This window comes from Dreissena polymorpha, chromosome 13 (assembly GCF_020536995.1).
Source record: "Dreissena polymorpha isolate Duluth1 chromosome 13, UMN_Dpol_1.0, whole genome shotgun sequence".
Classification (NCBI taxonomy): Eukaryota; Metazoa; Mollusca; class Bivalvia; order Myida; family Dreissenidae; genus Dreissena; species Dreissena polymorpha.
The window spans coordinates 48,073,935-48,087,147 of record NC_068367.1 but is presented as its reverse complement, the minus strand read 5'-3'; the positions used below and the strand labels follow the sequence as shown (position 1 = coordinate 48,087,147).

The following is a 13,213-nucleotide window of genomic DNA, read 5'->3' as shown; positions in this document are numbered from 1 at the left end:
CGGGCTATTGCCTATCTGGAATTAAAAATTGAAAATATCAAGCTCATACCAGTGATTTTTCTCCCCTCTGATTATTGGTAACTGATGAACAGCCAAATACAGGTGGTTTCCACTTAAAAAATATTAAAGATTTCCCCTCCTTAAGCTGAAATGTTTTCCCTATCATTTACTAGATTTTTATATATTACATTAATTCCAAATCCCTTTTTAATATGGACAAAAGCAGCACATTTAATTCAATCATATTCTGGATCCTAATATAAGATAAATGAACAGTATTCATGAAATTTATATAAATCTATACCTTATTTTTAAGATCTTCCTTTTTTTGTTCATTATTGCGCTAAAACATGCCCTTCTGAGAGCCAGTACGTACAGGTTGTTTTGAATTTCCAAAGAAAATCACTGCATACATGCTGACAATATTTAGCAGCTTAGCCCCTGTCACTATATTTGTTGTTATACACTGTTCCTTACAAAGAATGCATTCATAAACAACCCTTTATAGAGCACTTCACCAGCTGATCAGGTCTGAAGGCGCTTCTCGTGCATGATCTCATTTGAGATCAGGTCCTGAAAGATATTTTATAATGTAAGTGTTAAATATTGCTGTTATGGTAATCTTGTTCAACAGTTGCTATAAATATCATAAATTTAAATCAAAACAAGTTTGTTGGCTTGTTGTTTTTGTTTGTTTATTTTTGCAATTTTAATCTCGTGATCACATGTGACTTAACGCTTTTCATAAATAATTTAAAGAAATTACGTTTGATAGAAAATACTGTACTAATATATGTGGTCTCCTTTGGCTGTGTGGACTGGTGGGAAGTGTGACGTCTTTGAATTGCAATAACCTTTATTATATAGTTTTACCTCTCAACAAATCCATCTTTTCTTGGTCAAGGACAAGCTACAGGGCACGGTTTCCCACTCCTGTTCCCCTCAAGTTGGCCTGGTATACATGTCCATACATCAGGTAGTCCCCTTTTTGCTCCCTTTTTTGGCAGGCGATGATGCACATTCTGTCCAATGGATCTTCCGATCAATGTAAATTTCACCTTGAGGTTTAACCTTCAAATATAAAATATTAAAGTTCTGATTAAATATGGGGGAAAGAAATCTGTTCATTAATGACAAGAAATAGGTATAAATAAATTTTAAGATGACAATAACCATAAAATACAGCCATAATAATTCAAATGGTGTTTTTTTCCTTAAAATTGCATTACATTTACTCATCCAGTTACATTTCCCAGTGACAATACATAAATATGATAATGATCATAATTAATTTAATTTAAAAGAGATGCAGAAATGAAAATACAAACCTGTTACAGCTGTTCTTCAGCATTCCAAAAAAACAAAAACGGCAGTTGTTGATCACTTTAACCACCCACTTTGAATCTTCTTTGCAACAAACTTATTGTTGATTTACACATTGTAGTAAATACACATTGTTTTCATCACACAATAATTCATGTGCTGAAAGAATTTCAAGACATTTGACACTCGAATTAATGTTGCTGAATTATACCTAAAAATTTAGCTCAATTTAAGTTGCTGAAACCAAATTATTTACAAAAATAACTTCATGTGCTCCAAATAACTTGCTGTGCTCCAACCAATCAAAAATGGTTTGTTTTCAAATAGATGGTCCCAGAACCAATCAAAATTCTATAAACACCCCTTTGTTTTGGCTAGATGGAGCACTGATAGGGATTAGTGTTTATGATGCTAATTGATCTCTTATCTGATCCTGATCTTATCTGATATTTATTGAATAATACACAGCACACTTAGCATATTATATTTAATTGTGAATATTTCAATATAACATACTGAATGGTGTTAGGAAATAAATATAATATTATAAATATTATTTAAATTGTCTTTTAAAATGTATGTTAATAGTCAATGTGGTAGACATTAATTGAATTGGGGTTAAATATCAGTGTAAGAAAGTTCAAATACTTGTTTTTTATGTTGTGAAGATATAATTGATTCTGGCAAGCCCACATAATTTTTTTGACACTTTCAATATTTTTAATTATTTACCCACAGCCTGATTTAGTTGTACTTTTCCCTTTAAAAGCTGCTCTACTGATTCACATATTTTATGAGCAGACAAATTGTAATAATAAGACCATAAACATTATGTGAAGATAAAAAAGAATTCAGTACAATCCTCCTATTAAACACTATATCTCTGTCCTTTAACTTCAGTAATTTGCTATAGTGTTGCTCTTTTTTATGAAGATGCACTAAAACTACACTTGTACAGAAAGAATATTTTTTTTGCAAATCAGAAGATACACTAATATGCACAAAAAATGCACTTCATTGAAAAAATGCACTTATTGTATAAAAAGATGCACTTTGTCTACAGAAGATACACTTAAAGTACAGTAAAATACACTTAAAGATAATGAAAATACAGAAAAAATGCACTTTAGTGCACTTAATTATGAAAAAAATGCAGAAAAAATACACTTTTCGGTAAAAATGCAGAAAAAATACACTTTTTAAAGCGTATTTTGTTAAAAAGTGTATTTTATTTTGAGAAGGGTAGGTCAAATCATAGAAAAGCATTGTGTAGACAATAGAGGTCATAGTTTTCATCTGATCTTAATGAGTCAGGTGAGCGATTCAGGGCCATCATGGCCCTCTTGTTTAAATATTTTTTTTATTTAAATGAAGAGTTATTACGTACATGCCAGTGTATCAAGTAAGGAAGGGGTTATTATAATCTTGCAGGGACAGAAAATGTAGTTATTTGTCATTGAGTGTTTTTAACCAGGTTTTCTGGTGTGTCATGCGAAAGAATTACGTCGATATCTGCAACATCAAGGTCACACTTTGAGTTCAAAGGTTAAAAATGGCCATAAATGATCTTGTCCATGCCATAACTATGTCATTCATTGTGAGATATTAAAATTACTTGGTACAATTGTTCACAATCATTGGACGGTGTGTCATGCGAAAGATTCACGTCGATATCTTTAAGGTCAAGATTGCCACAACGAAAAATAGATTGAATTTGACACAGGGGGAGTAACTAGGTGTAGCGTAATTGCGTATTGTTCGTGGAGAACACACAGTAACAACTAAAGTTCATTTCTGTTTTCATCGAGATTTATTTCTGTTAAATAATTTCTAACCCAACGCTTCCAATGTTCATGAAGTACAATTTTACATCGCGGTGGCCGACATGGCCACCACGTCAAGAAAGCGTGACTACTCTACTCGATTGTCAAACTTAGGACTCCACTTCATACAACGCAGATGCCAATTTATACAATAATGGACAAATAAATTGGGTGACGGCTGTCTGGATGATTGACTTTAACATGAGTTGAATTACCTGATACGGGATGGCTTTATGTGTGACTTACATATCTTGTGCATATATATGCCAATAATTAAGCGAGACCACGTTTGTTTAACTGCATATATAAAAGTTCACCTGTCATTTAACATGAAAATATACACAAATTAACAGTGCTGCATGTGCTTACCATAGACATAACTAATTAGTGAACCCAGCCATGGGCAATAACTTGGTGCATTTTTCTCGTCTAATTTGACGACGACATATGATGCCCATTTATGCATTTCTTCATGAAGACAGATATTATGTATTCAGTTACACCGAACAAGGAATATACATGAAATACACCAATTATGCGACACACCTCATTTTCATTAAAGAAAGATTTTATATTTTATGATTTAAAATCTTTAGAAAGATCAAATCCTGAATGACAAGTGTCTTACAATATCATGTATCAATGTTAAATGACGTTGATCGATTGTCCACGTAACACTACAGGCGTTGTTTGACTAGTGACCTCCTGTGCTGTCCATTCGAAGTAGGTATTTAATTTTATTGCAGCCCGGGTTGAATATGTACCTGTTGCTGTCAAGTAGAAGTCTTGGTTTGTTGTTTTCTGTCTATGTTGATTCATGGGTGATGTTATCTACCATTGCTGTCGTGAAGAAGCTCTATCTATCGCCAAGCTGTGTAGGCAAATCGCACGTGGTCGGTTGCACTCATCTGCGTATCAAGGTTCACATCGAGGCTGGATATGTCATCGTGGTTTCTGTTGTTTTTGTCGCTGAACCAGCCGTCATCACGTCGTTGTTTCTGTTGTTGAATCCATCGTGATGTTGTCTCTGGATATGGTGTTGATGCGTACCGCGTTGCTTATCAATTGTGACGTCTGTTAAAACCTTTGTGATCGCATTGTTGTTTCTGTTGTTGTTGATTGTACGTTTGTTGATGGTCCCAGCGTCTTCGTTTCTCTCGGGACATTAAGATCTTCTATTGGCCATAATGCTCACGAGGTATTAACTATAGCAGTGTTCTCCTTGATGTCTTAGGCCTCGGAAGTATCATTCCAAATGCGTTATCTACGCACGTCAAACAGTTGAACAGCTGCATCTACTCTATAGTGTTTAACGTCACAAGTATTGTGTCCAGTGTTGCGTCACTTGTTGTCCTTCGAAATCTTCTGGCGTTGGTCTTCTTTTAGCGATAGAACCAGGTATTCACTTTGAGAGTAAACGCCGTGATGTTCCATTCTAATTATGTTGTTTGTTTCTTCTATTCCTTGTGGAAGGCGTTGTCTCGCGAAGTCTCTCTTCTTCGGCGTTGTCTTCAAATCTCGATATTTTTATCTGCGTCGTGGTGATACAAGTATCAGTTGTTCAAAATCATGGCAAACATTTATAAATATCCCCTTAGTTATTGTTAAATATCGTCATGACATCTTACTGTGATATCTTATTCAAAAAAATAAATTCTTTACAACGAAAAAATATTAGTCAATTCCTCAAAACATACTTCGGATAAGTACATGACAGTTTGACATCTGACAAGCCATTTACTTAATATGACTTGTGTACCGCCTTAGGCATAATATCATTATTATTTCGACTATTTGGTATTTTGTCATTTTACGCACGTGCAGCCAGTAAATTTTTGACAGGCGCGCGCCACTTTATTGACCTAGAGTAATGGGTAATGATAGACGTACCTGTTCATATCATGGTTTCATAAACCTCGTTTTTATCACTATAGTTTTGCCGTTGGGCATAGATTTATTGACATGTTTGACCTGTGCACTTGTAAAGATGCGCAACTATGACAAGGCAGACTTTTATATATATGCATTAATAATATAAGAACACGTATCGGTATACTTCAAAATTCAGGTCTTTGCTCCTAATCAAACTACTAAAATAATTCTTATGCGACATCGCATCTTCTGTCCATAGCGTAATTTGCTTCGATGGCACAGGGATAAATTCTCTTACTCATGAGGACGCTAAGGTTATCAGAACCTCGGGCTCGGTATGTCCGAACGCTGATCAGTCAGCCGTGCTCATAAAATATAATTGTAACCCTTAAACAATTATATTAGAAATTTAATGTGTACATATCATTATATTTTAACTGCGCTATACGCGTCAGATCGCATTAAATTCTTACTTAAAATTACTCAAGACCTTCAATATTAGCGATATCCTAACTTAAAATTACTCAAGACCTTCAATATTACCGATATCCTACATATATTTGCATCAACACAATGACGTATATACATATGTACATTATTTTTTTTTTTTTGTGTCTGCCCTATTCGTATTCGCAATTACCATTAATGTTCTTATTTCCTATTATCTTTTTTTAACAATTCGGAAAACTATTTTTCAATTTTTCAATAATATTATTTATTTGTCCTCTTTAATTTTCTTTATCATTCTAATAAACAAAACCCGCCTTATTTTCTTTATTGAAATAATAAACAAAACTGTTTTAAGTAATCTAAATTCCTAAATTCTTAATTCTGCCAATGTAAAATACTAGGTAAATTCTTTGAATATTTGTATCATCTCCGAGTTTTTTCTATTATATTAATAAATAAAACCACCGCCAAAGTTTCTTTATTAAAATAATAAACAAAACTATCCCTTGTCAAATAAAAACGCACTTTTTACCAAAACACACATTTAGCGCACTTAAAAGTGCGTTAATTGTGTGTTTTTTGTTAATATGTGCGTTTTCAGTGATCAAAAGTGCATTTAAGTGCGCTTTTTGTGCGTTTTTGCTTTTCAAGTGCGTTATTTTAGTGAAAAAGTGCGTTTTTTGTGTGTTTTCTTCATCTGTAAGTGCGCTTTTGAGTGTAGATGTGAGCAAAATGTGTGTTTTTTATCTAAGAAGTGCGTCTTTTATTTAGGAAGTGCGTTTTTTGTGTGTTTTCTTCATCTGTAAGTGCGCTTTTGAGTGTAGATGTGAGCAAAATGTGTGTTTTTTATCTAAGAAGTGCGTCTTTTATTTAGGAAGTGCGTCTTTTATCTAAGAAGTGTGTTTTAAGGTTTACAGATGTGGGTTTTTTCTCACAAAAGTGCGTTTTTCTATTTTGATGTGCGTCTTTTTTAAGCATTAGTTAGTCTTTTATTTCATAAGTGCGTTTTTATCATATGATCTGTTTTAAAAGGATGTATCTAAAAAGACACATGTTTAACACACTTCTTAAAAAGTGCGTCTTTAACAACCGTTTAGCAAATGTTGTACAGAAATTGAACAAGAAACAAAATTGTTGCAGGCTCTAACAATTTATTTACATCAAATGATTAAATATAGACATATATCTCAGTAACCTGTAATAATATAAGGGGCAGTTTGAATAATTACTGGTTGTCCATATTAACCTGTTTAATGTTTACATACTTTATCATACAATTTCAATGCATACCCTATTGCTTACGTTTTAATCTCAAACATTTCTAAAAATTTCCACCTAAATCAGACTGTGTGTAACTAATTAAAAATATTGAAAGTGTCAAAAGTATTATGTGGGCTTGATAGTATCAATTATATTTCCTCAACATAAATAAGTATTTGAACTTTCTTATACTGATATTTATTCCCTAATACAAATAATGTCTACCACAGTGACCATAAACATACATTTTAAAAGGCAATTAAAATAATATTTATACTATTAATATTATTTGCTAAAACCATTCAGCATGTTATATTTAAATATTTACAATTAAATATAATGTGTTAAGGGTGCTGTGTATTATTCAATAAATATTTTGGTGTTGAAATGACTGCCTTATCAGTATTTCTCAAATTATGCAATTTTTGGCTTAGACACAGCATGGTATCAGATAAGAGAATAGCCAGTCCCTATCAGTCCTCCATCTAAGCCTAACTAAGGGGTGTTGATATACTTTTGATTTGTTCAGGCACCATCTATTTGAGAACCACAGATAGGAAGTTATTTTTTGAAAACAAGCAGCATCAGCAACTGACTTTAAGCTAGAATTAAGACTTATTATTTTAGTGTAAAATGTCTTGAAATACTTTCAGCATGAAGTATTGTGTGATGAAAAAAATGTGTATTTACTACAATGTGTAAATCAACAATAAAGGAGATTAAAAGTGGGTGGTTAAAGACATATAAAGTGATATGGTCTAGTTCAACAACTGCCTGTATTTTTGGAATACTGAAGAACAGTCTGTTGTAACAGGTTCGTATTTTCAATTCTGCATCCCTTTTTTATTTAGTTTATTGAATTAATAATGATCATTATCATATTTATGTATTGTCACTGGGAAATGTAAATGGATGAGTAAATGTAATGCAATTTTAAAGAAAAACAACACCATTTGAATTATTATGGCTGTATTTTATGGTTATTGTCATCTTAAAGTTATTTATACCTATTTTTGGTCATTAATGAACAGATTTTTCCCCCATATTAAATGAGAACTTTAAAATTTATAGGTTAAACCCCATGGAAAGAATGTGCATCATCGCATCGCCTGCCAAAAAAGGGAGCAAAAAAGAGACTACCTGATGTACTACTTGAATACCAGGTTTTACCCTGCACAAGCTGGCCGACATGAGGAGAACAGGAGTGGGAAAACCGCGCCCTCTCCTTGACCAAGAAAAGCTGGATTTGTTTAGAGGTAAAACTATACAGGGTACTGGTTATTGCATTTTAAAGGTGTCACACTTCCGCCCAGTCCACACAGCAAAATGAGACCACGTATCTTGGTACATTTTCGAACAGTATTTTCTATCAAACGTATTTATTTATGAAAAGCGTTAAGTCACATGTGATCAGGGGATTAAAATGCAAAATAAACAACCAAAAACAACAAGCAAACAAACTAGTTTTGATTTAAATTTATAATTTTTATAGCAACAAGATTACCATAACAGCAATATTCAACACTTACATTATAAAATATCTTTCAGGACCTGATCAAATGAGATCATGCACGAGACGCATCGCGCAAAGGCCATGACAGTATAATTGTTGCAAAGAAGTTTGACCGGCTAGTGGCAGACTTGGAGAGAAAGATGAGAGCTGCACTCCGCTGCCTCAAAGAAATGCTGAAAGGCCTTGATTGATATGCATCTTTCTTATGTATATAGCTGTTCGTGTGTATATACTGTACATGTTATTATAGTATGCTATTATTTTTTGTTTATTTATAATCAAATTATGTTTATATTTATTTCATCAAATTGCCATTGATATTTAATTACTCATGTATGTTAAAAAATGTTGGTGTACATTAAAGTATAAAATTGAATTATCTTGTAATTATTAAAATACACAAATATATATGTTTATATAATTATTGGTTTTTATTGCATATCTGAATTAAAAAAAAACTTTTAACAGCATATAATAGAATCAACTGTTAAGGCAAAAGATGCACCTTTAACGCACATGTGTGCTTTTTGTGAGTGCGTTTTTTGCTGCCATTCATTTGCGTAAATTGCGCGTTTTGTGTGGGTTATAACTGCGCTTAACGTGCGTTAAATGTGCGCTTTTTGTGAGTTAAATGTGCGCTTTTTTATTTAAAAAGTGCACATTTAATGCACATAAAAGCGCACATTTAACACACATGTGCGCTTTTATGTGGGTTATAACTGCGCTTTTCGTGAGTTAAATGTGCGCTTTTTAAATAAAAAAGTGCACATTTAACTCACAAAAAGCGCACATTTAACGCACTCAAAAGCGCACATTTTACACACATAAATGGCAGTCAAAAACGCACTTATAAAAAGCGCACGTTTAACGCACATTTAACGCACATAAAAACGCACTTTAACACACATGTGCGCTTTTATGTGGGTTATAACTGCGCTTTTTGTGAGTTAAATGTGCGCTTTTTAAATAAAAAAGCGCACATTTAACTCACAAAAAGCACACATTTAACGCACTTAAAAGCGCACATTTTACACACATAAATGGTAGTCAAAAACGCACTTATATAAAAAGCGCACGTTTAACGCACGTTTAACGCACATTTAACGCACATAAAAGCGCACATTGAACACACTTATAAAAAGCACACGTTTAACGCACATAAAGCGCACATTTATCCACAAAAAGCGCACATTTTCTTGTTTGTTTGTTTTTGTTAAAAACTCACTCGGTGAGAAAAAGCGCACAAAAAACGCAGTGCCAATACCGCCACGTTTAACGCACGCAAAACGTACGTAAAACGTACATTTCACACACTTTTTTGAGAAGGGATATAAGATATTATTATTTCCTTCTATGTTTTAATTAAATGGAATTTTACAAAAAATACCAACAATTTAAAATGGATTTGTGCGCAAAAAACGCACGTTCGTATACAATCTATATTATAATCATACACAATTTATATAAAATTCTTTAAATATTCTCAATGATTTGTTCGCCTCTAATTTCATTATTTCTATAACTCATAAAAATAATGTGAAACTCAAATATCTCTTTTTTTTCTCAATTCACCGTTATTTATAAAAATGTACCAATAAATGTAAAATTGGCACGATTTTGATATTTACAAAATTTGTTCGTACATAATTGATTATCATCATTATTATTTTTAACATCTGACTACGAAGAATTCTTTAAAACAATTTTTAAAAATTTCGTTGTCATGACGCCTTTTACTTTTTATTTCTTACTTGATAAAATTTAAAATAAACCCCCTGTTTGCCATAATTTATGAAAACACTGACCGTTTTTTCCATCTGCGTTTTTTTTCTCCGTTGGCCCGTCATTCCGTATAGTGTTGTTTGTACTCCGTTTTCCATGTCGCGTTGGTTTTTTTCCTGTTGGTCGTTAAAATGAGTGGCACTTCTGGTTCATCCTGGTCACGGCACCATAAAATGTACTGTGTAGCGTAATTGCGTATTGTTCGTGGAGAACACACAGTAACAACTAAAGTTCATTTCTGTTTTCATCGAGATTTATTTCTGTTAAATAATTTCTAACACAACGCTTCCAATGTTCATGAAGTACAATTTTACATCGCGGTGGCTGACATGGCCACCACGTCAAGAAAGTGTGACTACTCTACTCGATTGTCAAACTTAGGACTCCACTTCATACAACGCAGATGCCAATTTATACAATAATGGACAAATAAATTGGGTGGCGGCTGTCTGGATGATTGACATTAACATGAGTTGAATTACCTGATACGGGATGGCTTTATGTGTGACTTACATATCTTGTGCATATATATGCCAATCATTAAGCGAGACCACGTTTGTTTAACTGCATATATAAAAGTTCACCTGTCATTTAACATGAAAATATACACAAATTATCAGTGCTGCATGTGCTTACCATAGACATAACTAATTAGTGAACCCAGCCATGGGCAATAACTTGGTGCATTTTTCTCGTCTAATTTGACGACGACATATGATGCCCATTTATGCATTTCTTCATGAAGACAGATATTATGTATTCAGTTACACCGAACAAGGAATATACATGAAATACACCAATTATGCGACACAGGAACAATCAGTAACAATGCACATTTTGAATGTAGCTAACATTTGTTTTGTTTGAGTCAGAGGTTAGAGCCCAGTTGAGGGTTACTTTGTTTCTTTAATTGAACTCTTGCTTTTTTTTACAGGAGCTGTTTAGATCCAGTGATTACATTTATCAATATAAAGCATTTAATGACAAACTTCATTGCATGCAAAACAATCTATGAAAAGGCCCCTTTAATTCAATGATATGTTAATGCAAGAGTAAAGGGTTCTTTGGTTCATTAGCGGAGAGCATATTTTGTAAGTTGTTTGCTGTGATATAAAGGTTAAAGGTTGGATGAATAGTCTGCTATAATGACATGTGCATCTTCTGCCTACTTATTCCTTATTCCTTAATCCCCTGATCACTGATATAAATCCTCCCTTAACCCTCTGATCACTGATATAAGTAGTCCCTTAACCCCCTGATCACAAATATAAGTCGTCCCTTAACCTCCTGATCACTGATTTAAGTTGTCCCTTAACCTCCTTATCACTGATAAAATTCCTCCCTTAACCCTTTTCGGCTTACTGATTCCCATTTTGACGTATTTGTTGTCCCTTAGAAAGTTAAATTAAATTAAAGACCTTTCTTACTAAATTCAAAATTTAAAGACTTCATTTCCATCCTTTATATACTGATGAGCAGCAAACACCATAAAATCTGAACAGACTGTGAGTTACTCGCAGGCTGTTCTGGTTTTATGCTGTTTGCACATTAGCCACTTTCACTTTGCTTCTGAGTGGGAAAGGGTAAATACTCAGCGCAGTATGCAGCCACAGCACATTGGTTTATATACCTCACAGGTTCTCATTCATACTGAAAAGTGGAGAGGACCATGCATGGGATTAATTTTTTGCTCGAAAAAAATCCAGTGCCCTGTGTGGGATTCGAACAAGGGGCCTTCTGATCCCTAGACCAGCATCCCACCACTAGACCACTGTCCCCACATTTACATTCATAGGAAAGTCCCAGAACAACAATTTTTATGTCCCCCACCACTTTAGTGGGGGACATATTGTTTTTGCACTGTCTGTTGGTTTATTGCTTTGTTTGTTTGCGCCAACTTTAACATTTGCCCTAACTTTTGCAATATTGAAGATAGCAACTTGATATTTGTCATGCATGTGTATCTCATGGAGCTGCACATTTTGAGTGGTGAAAGGTCAAGGTTTTCTTCAAGGTCAAAGGTCAAATGTATGGGGACATAGTGTTTCACAAACACATCTTGTTTTTTATGCCCTTGGATCGAATGATCGGGGGTATATTGTTTTTGGCCTGTCTGTCTGTCATTCTGTCTGTTTGTCATTCTGTCCCAAAACTTTAACCTTGGTTAAAGTTTTGCAGTTACAAGGTTAAAGTTTTGCAATAACTTTAGCATTATTGAAGATAACAACTTGACATTTTGCATGCATGTGTATCTTATGGATTTGCACATTTTGAGTGGTGAAAGGTCAAGGTCATCCTTCAAGGTCAAAGGTCAAATATATGGCTTCAAAGTAACGTAGTAGGGGGCATTGTGTTTCTGACAAACACATCACTTGTTTATACTTTCCTGACCTTCATTTCTAAAATTGATCTGATCATGATGCAGTTTCCAGACTTGAGTTTAAAATGTGCTCAGCATGTCTTTCTGGAGAAACAAGATCTTTTTGATTTCCAAGATTTCAGCACTCATGAAAGCAAAACCTGCTTGCAATAGACTGTGAAGAAGGCGTATACTCTGTTTATTAAGTCTATACTGCTGTGGAATGCTTTTGAGTGATAGGGGCGAGATTTAAAGGGGGCTTTTCACAGATTTTCACAGATTTTGGCATGTATTGAAGTTTGTCATTAAATGCTTTATATAAATGTAAACATTGGGTCTAAAAAAGCTTCAGTAAAAAAAAGAAAGAAGAAAATTCAAGAAAGAAAAAAACAGTAACCCTCAACTGGTCTCGAACCACTGACCCCTGGAGTAAAAGTCTATGGCTTAGACCACTCTGCCATCCGGGCTCATACGATGAGTGATGTATTTTATGCTTTATATAAGCAATCCTCGTAGTATCACACAATATAGCAACAATAAAAACAGAACTCTCCAAATTATTCAATCGTCCTGCGTTGCAAAGCTTTATAATTTTCAGGTTTATTAATCGTCAAAAGATCAGCATATAATGGATATTTTAAAGCATGGTAAATATTCATTACTGTTTCCTCACAAATATCATAAGTACAACAAAAATTTGTGAATCTGAAGCAATCTTTTTTTATTTTGTCAATTTACCAAAACCTGAAAAGGCCCCTTTAACAACACTATTTATTGAACAATTTTTTAATAAATGGCCATGTTGTAACATAATATTAATTGCATGAAGAC

At 33.7% G+C, this 13,213-nt stretch overlaps 2 protein-coding genes and 1 long non-coding RNA gene across 4 annotated transcripts in view; 2 read left to right on the top strand and 1 right to left on the bottom strand.

The window, feature by feature from the left end:
• The window catches only part of LOC127854644 (von Willebrand factor A domain-containing protein 2-like), a 205,609-nt gene that overhangs the window by 82,781 nt on the left and 109,615 nt on the right, over positions 1-13,213 (bottom strand). The gene's annotated exons all lie outside the window — the stretch shown is intronic.
• Positions 1-13,213, top strand: part of LOC127854805 (uncharacterized) — a 127,638-nt gene that overhangs the window by 47,945 nt on the left and 66,480 nt on the right. The window lies entirely within an intron of this gene.
• Positions 6,971-8,617, top strand: LOC127854809 (uncharacterized). The gene is made up of 3 exons (XR_008037112.1): positions 6,971-7,542; positions 7,800-7,984; positions 8,277-8,617. It is a non-coding gene; the product is annotated as an uncharacterized LOC127854809 (long non-coding RNA).